This window comes from Vulpes lagopus, chromosome 1 (assembly GCF_018345385.1).
Source record: "Vulpes lagopus strain Blue_001 chromosome 1, ASM1834538v1, whole genome shotgun sequence".
Classification (NCBI taxonomy): domain Eukaryota; kingdom Metazoa; phylum Chordata; class Mammalia; order Carnivora; family Canidae; genus Vulpes; species Vulpes lagopus.
Window position 1 is genome coordinate 103,198,207 of NC_054824.1, and position 5,853 is coordinate 103,204,059.

Genomic DNA, 5,853 nt, shown 5'->3' on the forward strand with positions numbered 1-5,853 from the left:
CCAATATGAAACATTAAGCTATTAAGGCTGTAAATGAAATAGTTAAGTGTCTAGCACAGGTTGACTCTACACTAGGAGATCTTATTTCAGAGGCTCATCAAATAGCGATTTAATTTTTTCAGCAGAAAGAAGCCCAGAAGTTGACAGTCTAGGTACAGTGCTTGCACCCCACCCTCAGGGATCCAAACCCCTATTTTTCGGCTCCACCACGTTCTGGGTGAGGCATTCTTATCAATGTTGTTATTCTGTATTTCAGAAGATGAGTTCTCCTCCGCCACTGCCTTCCAGCCCTCACATATAGTTTCTGCATCTTTGGCAGAAAAAAGCAAGGGAAGATGACAAAATGACATGCCAACTTAGTCTCGCATTTTCATTTTCATTTTTATTTTATTTATTTATTTTTCTCACTAAACTTTTGTTTTAATGGGTCTCAAAATTCTGTGACAGATTTTTGGTCAAGTTGTTGCCATTAAAAAGTTCTTATTTTAAAAACTAATAACTTAAAACTGCCACACACATACAAAAAACAAATGGCCCACAAAACATTCTCCTTTCCTTCTGAAGGTTTTACGGTGCGTTGTCATCAGGAACCAGTCTTTTACTATCAGACTTAAATGGCCAATTGACACAAGCTGTTCTGAGACCTGCTGCCTCCGCGGATTAAGCCTGCGGTGCCCCATATCGCGGATAATACCCACTCGGCCTCCGAGCTCCCGGGCAGCCCCGGGGACCTTGCAGCTCCAGCTGCCTCTTGTCCACTGCTTTGATGACACCCACGGCCACCGTCTGTCTCATGTCATGAGCAGCAAAATGGCCCAGAGGAGGATGGTCAGAGAGGCTCTCAACACACGTAGGCTTGCCAGGGACCATTTCAATAATGGCAGCATCACCAGATTTCAAGAACTTGGGACCATCTTCCCACTTCCAGATAGAATGACGATCTATCTTCTCCTTCAGCTCAGCAAACTTGCGAGCACTGTGAGCCGTGTGACAGCCCAGCCCAGGTGCATACCCAGCCCTGACTTGGCCTGGACTGGCCAGGATGATCACCTGAACCGCGAAACCAGCTGCTTCCATGGGTGGCTCATTTTTGCTGTCACCAGCCACGTTGCCACCACAAACATCTTTGACAGATACGTTCTAGACATTGAAGCCCCCATTGAGTCCCCAAAAGAGCCTCACTCAAAGCTTCATGGTGAATTCCGACAGGCTTTACTTCAGTTGTAACACTGACCAGAGCAAAGGCGACCACCATGCCAGGCTTATGAATACCAGTCTCCCCTCGGCCCACTGGGACAGTAGCAATACCACCAACTGTGTAGACATCCAGGAGGGGCCGACACAAGGGCTCATCAGTTGGACGAGCTGGCGGCAGGGTGCAACCCAGAGCTCCAAGCAGTGTGCTTCCATGGGCACTCCCATTGTCACCGGGGACTTTCCGTCCCTTGAACCAAGGTGTGTTAGCACTTGGCTCCAGCATGTTGTCACCATTCCAACCAGAAATTGCCACACATGCTACTGTGTCGTGGTTGTAGCCAGTTTTCTTAATGTAGGTGCTGACTTCCTTAACGATTTCCTCGTATCTCTTCTGGCTATAGGGTGGCTCAGTGGAATTCATTTGGTTAACACCAACATTTAGTTGTTTTACACCCTGTGTGTAAGCCAGAAGGGCATGCTCACGGGTCGGCCCATCCTTGGAGATACCTGCTTCAATTCACCAACACCAGCAGCAACAATCAGGACAGCACAGTCAGCCTGAGATGTGCCTGTAATCATGTTTCTGATAAAGTCTCTGTGGCCTGGGGCATCAATGATGGTCACATAACACTTGCTGCTCTGGAATTTCCACAGGGAGATATCAGTGGTGATACCACGTTCACGTTCAGCTTTCAGTTTATCCAAGACCCAGGCATACTTGAAGGAGCCCCTTCCCATCTCAGCAGCCTCCTCAAATTTTTCGATAGTTCTTTTGTTGATCCCACCATGTTGGTAGATCAGATGGCCAGTAGTGGAGACTTGCCCGAATCTGCGTGTCCAATGACGACGATGTGAGTCTTTTCCTTTCCCATTTTGGTTTAGGTTTAGCAGTGGTTTTCATGACACCTGTGTTCTGGCGGCAAACCCATTGTGAAAAAGTAGTCTCGCATTTTCAAGAGTTTTCTGGAATCCATACTTAGAGATTTCTGCTGAACTTTCATTGGTCAGACAGGCTGTGAGGTATAATTGTTTTCAGCAATTCTAAACATCTAGTTTCTGTTAGTTAACAAAAGAAAGGAAAATAGACATCGGGTAGTATGATGGTTAATTTTTATGTGTCAACTTCATCAGGCTATGGTGCCCATGTGTTTGGTCAAATACAAGTGTTGATGTTGCTGCAAAGGTATATTTTAGATGTGGCTAACGCTTAAATCAGTAGACCTGGAGTAAAGCAGATGATCTTCCACGGTGTGAGTGGGCTTCATGCAGTCAGTTGAGGCCTTAGAGAAGACTGAGGCCTCCTGAGAGGAATACATTCTGCCTCCAAACCCAAGACTGCGAGCAACATCAACTCTTACCTGGGTTTTTAGCTTGCTGGCCTGCCCTGCAGATTTTGGATTTGCCAGTCCCCACAGTCACGTGAGCCAACTTCTTAAAATAAATTTTTCTTTATCTACATATACAGCTTATTGATTCTGTTTCTCTGAAAAACTAATTTTGGCACTGAGAGTGATTCTAGGAGAACCAAATCTTAAAGATAGTTTTCCAAATTGATTCTGACATTTCTGGAATTGGTTCTCTAATCTGATTAGATGTAAAAACACTAATGGCTATGTTTCCAGTAGTAAATGATAGTTCATGGTGTGATGTGGCAAAAAGACATGCAAAATATCATCTGGAATGCTCCTAGTCAAATACTTATAGAAGGCAAGCATTTGGGTGGCTACGTATTTGATACCTTACAACATTTTTGTCAAACTAACAAGTAAAATCAAACTAACAAGTATAAATCAGCTGGTTGTTCCTAATCGTGCTAGAAAAAGTAGGGAAAGAAAAGGATGAGCTCGAGGATTTGAATTCCCAGGCTAAGCACCACATAAATGAAATGTGAAACTTTCTATGTCTTCTCTGGCAGAAACCTTTCTCTCCTACAGCCACAGAAATTGCTGAGAGCCAGACCCAGGGTCTCATCCTGCTACTGGCTGAATGACAACACAAACTGAATTCCAAGTCTCATGGAACATGTCTTGGTAAAGCGAGGGCATTGACTGGGAAGGAATGAAATCCTGAAAGCTGGAATGGAGCCATCTGGTGAGGCTTCGGACAATGAACCTCTAATAATCCTGAGTCTTTTTTGCCTATAGATCCGGCTGTTCCACCTCCACCTGGGAAGGCTAATGCTGATGTGCCGGAGGAACCCCCAATGGCCTCCTGTAAAGCAGTTGCCCTGCAAAACATTGCAGATTCTCCTTACGACCCACCCGTCACAGCCCCTTTTTGCTTCTAGACTAAACTCACTTCCCAGCAGGCACTGAAAGGTGAGGTACAAAGTATGACCCCAAGGAGGTGCTCTCAAAGAACTAGAAGATGTTTCCAGTTTATACAGACAGAAAGCCAGGGAATATGTGTGAGAATGGACATTAAGGGTTTTGAATAATGGTGGAAGGAACATAACATTGGATCAAGCTGAATTTATTGATATGTATTAATAAGCAGAGATTCTGGATTCAATGTTGCAGCTCAAAGGGTTAGACAGGGCTCTACAGTTTGTTTGGTTGTTTGGCTGAGATACGGGCCAAAAGGTGATCTCTATTCACTCAGTTGAAATACCAGAAGTGCCTTGGAATATAGTAGAGGAAGTAATAAAAAGGCTTAGGGAGATGAGAATGTAGGAGTGGAATTATCGTCTAAGATCTGCTCACCCACCCTAGGTGCATCTAAAGAACACACCCGTCAGCACAACTCTGAGAAATGGATTCGTGAGGTCCAGCATTTTTGAAGACCTCTGTGGTCTCTGTTCTCTGTAGGTCAGGAATGATATGAATTGGGAAATCTAAGTGCATGGCGCTTGTTGGATCTTGGGTGGCAACAGCCCAGAAGCAACCGTCAATCACCACAGGCTGGGTGGGTGTGGCTATCATAAGGGACAGCGAGGTCAAACCAGTAATCAGAATCTTCTGACTTGTAAAGATTTATGGCATTGGCTGGTTGAATCATGGTGTTCCTAGAAGTGAAATACATGGGAAATCTACTAAATTCTTACTGGGTTTGTATGCACAAAAGTGTTATAGGCCCAAGTAAATAAAAGTCTTGCATCATAAAAACTTGAATCATAAAAACAGAGAGTTATAGTCCCTCAATTATTTCCAAGACTCGAGCCAGTTTATAGACCCAGAACCCCATAAATGAAAAGGAGGCTGAGTCCCCTTGAGTAAGGACTCAGCTACACCACCCCTTACTCTTTATACCATTACTCTTACTTCCAGTCTTCCCTAAAGGGACCTACAGCCTTTTACTGGGTGACTGTGCATTGGGGAAAAAGTAATAATCAGACTTTTTAGGGATTACTAAATACTGGCTCTGAACTGACATTATTTCCAGGACACCCAAAATGCCACTGTGACCTACCAGGCAGAGTAAGCTTTGGAAGCCCAGTTGTTTTTGTTATTTGTTTGTTTGGTTGTTTTTAGCTCAGATCCATTTCAGCGGGTCCAATGGGTCCGTTAGCCCATCCTGTGGTTATTTGTCTAGTTCTGGAATGCCTAATTGGAATAGACATACTTAACAACTGGCAAAAACCCCATACGGGTTTCATGATCTGTGAAATGAGTGTTATAAGTTGGGAAAGGCAAAGTGGGAGACTTTATGTAGGACAATAGGAAATCAAAAGCCATATCTCATTTCTGGAGGGATTGCAGAAATCACAGCTGCCATGAATGACTTGAAAGATGCAGGAGTGGTGATTCCACTATATTCCCATTCAGCTTGCCTTTTAGCTGTGCAGAAAACATGAATTTTAGAGAATGACAGTGGATCATTGTGAGCATAACCAGGTGGTAGCTCCAGTTGCAGCTGCTGTACCAAGTGTAGTTTCATTACTTGAGCAAATTAGCATGTTCCCTGGTACCTGCATGTCTTGATCTGGCAAATAAGGTTTCTTCATCTGTGTTAGTAAAGACCAGCAGAGTAGTTCGATTTCAGCTGCCAGAGCCAACAATATACATTCACTATCCCACCTTAGGGATATATCAACTCTCTAGCTCTATGCCATAATTTAATTTGCAGGAATCTTGATCACTTTCCCTTCCACAAGATATCCCACTGGTCATTATGTTGATGACATTATGCCATTGAGTGCCATTGAGCAAAAAGCAGCAACTGCTCTAGGCTTACTGGTAAGACATCGCGTATCAGAGGGTGAGAAATAAATCTGACAAAAATTCAGGGGCCTTCTACATCAGTGAAATACCTAGGGATCAAGTGGTGTGGGCCATGTCAAGATATCTGTTTTAAAGTGAAGGATAAGTTGTTGCATCTGGCCCCTCCAACAATCAAAAAAGAGATGTAAAATATAATGGGTCTCTTTGGATTTTGGAAGCAACATATTTTTCTCATTTGTGTATGTTATTCCAGCCCATTTACCAAGTGACAAAAAAACTGCTATTTTGATAGGGGTTCAGAGCAAGAGGAGGCTCTGTGACAGGTCCAGTCTGCCATACTAGCTGTTCTGGCACTTGGGCCATGTGATCAGTAGCTCCAATGTGCTTGGTGTGTCAGTTGCAAATAAGGATTTCATTTGGAGCCTTTGCAGGCACCTATAGATGAACAACAGCTTAAAACCTTCAGGTTTTAGAGGAAAATCTTGTCATCTTCTGT

At 43.8% G+C, this 5,853-nt stretch overlaps 1 pseudogene; it reads right to left on the reverse strand.

The window, feature by feature from the left end:
- Positions 1–660: 660 nt before the first annotated feature.
- LOC121487314 lies at positions 661–4,040 on the reverse strand (annotated as a pseudogene).
- Positions 4,041–5,853: the final 1,813 nt, after the last annotated feature.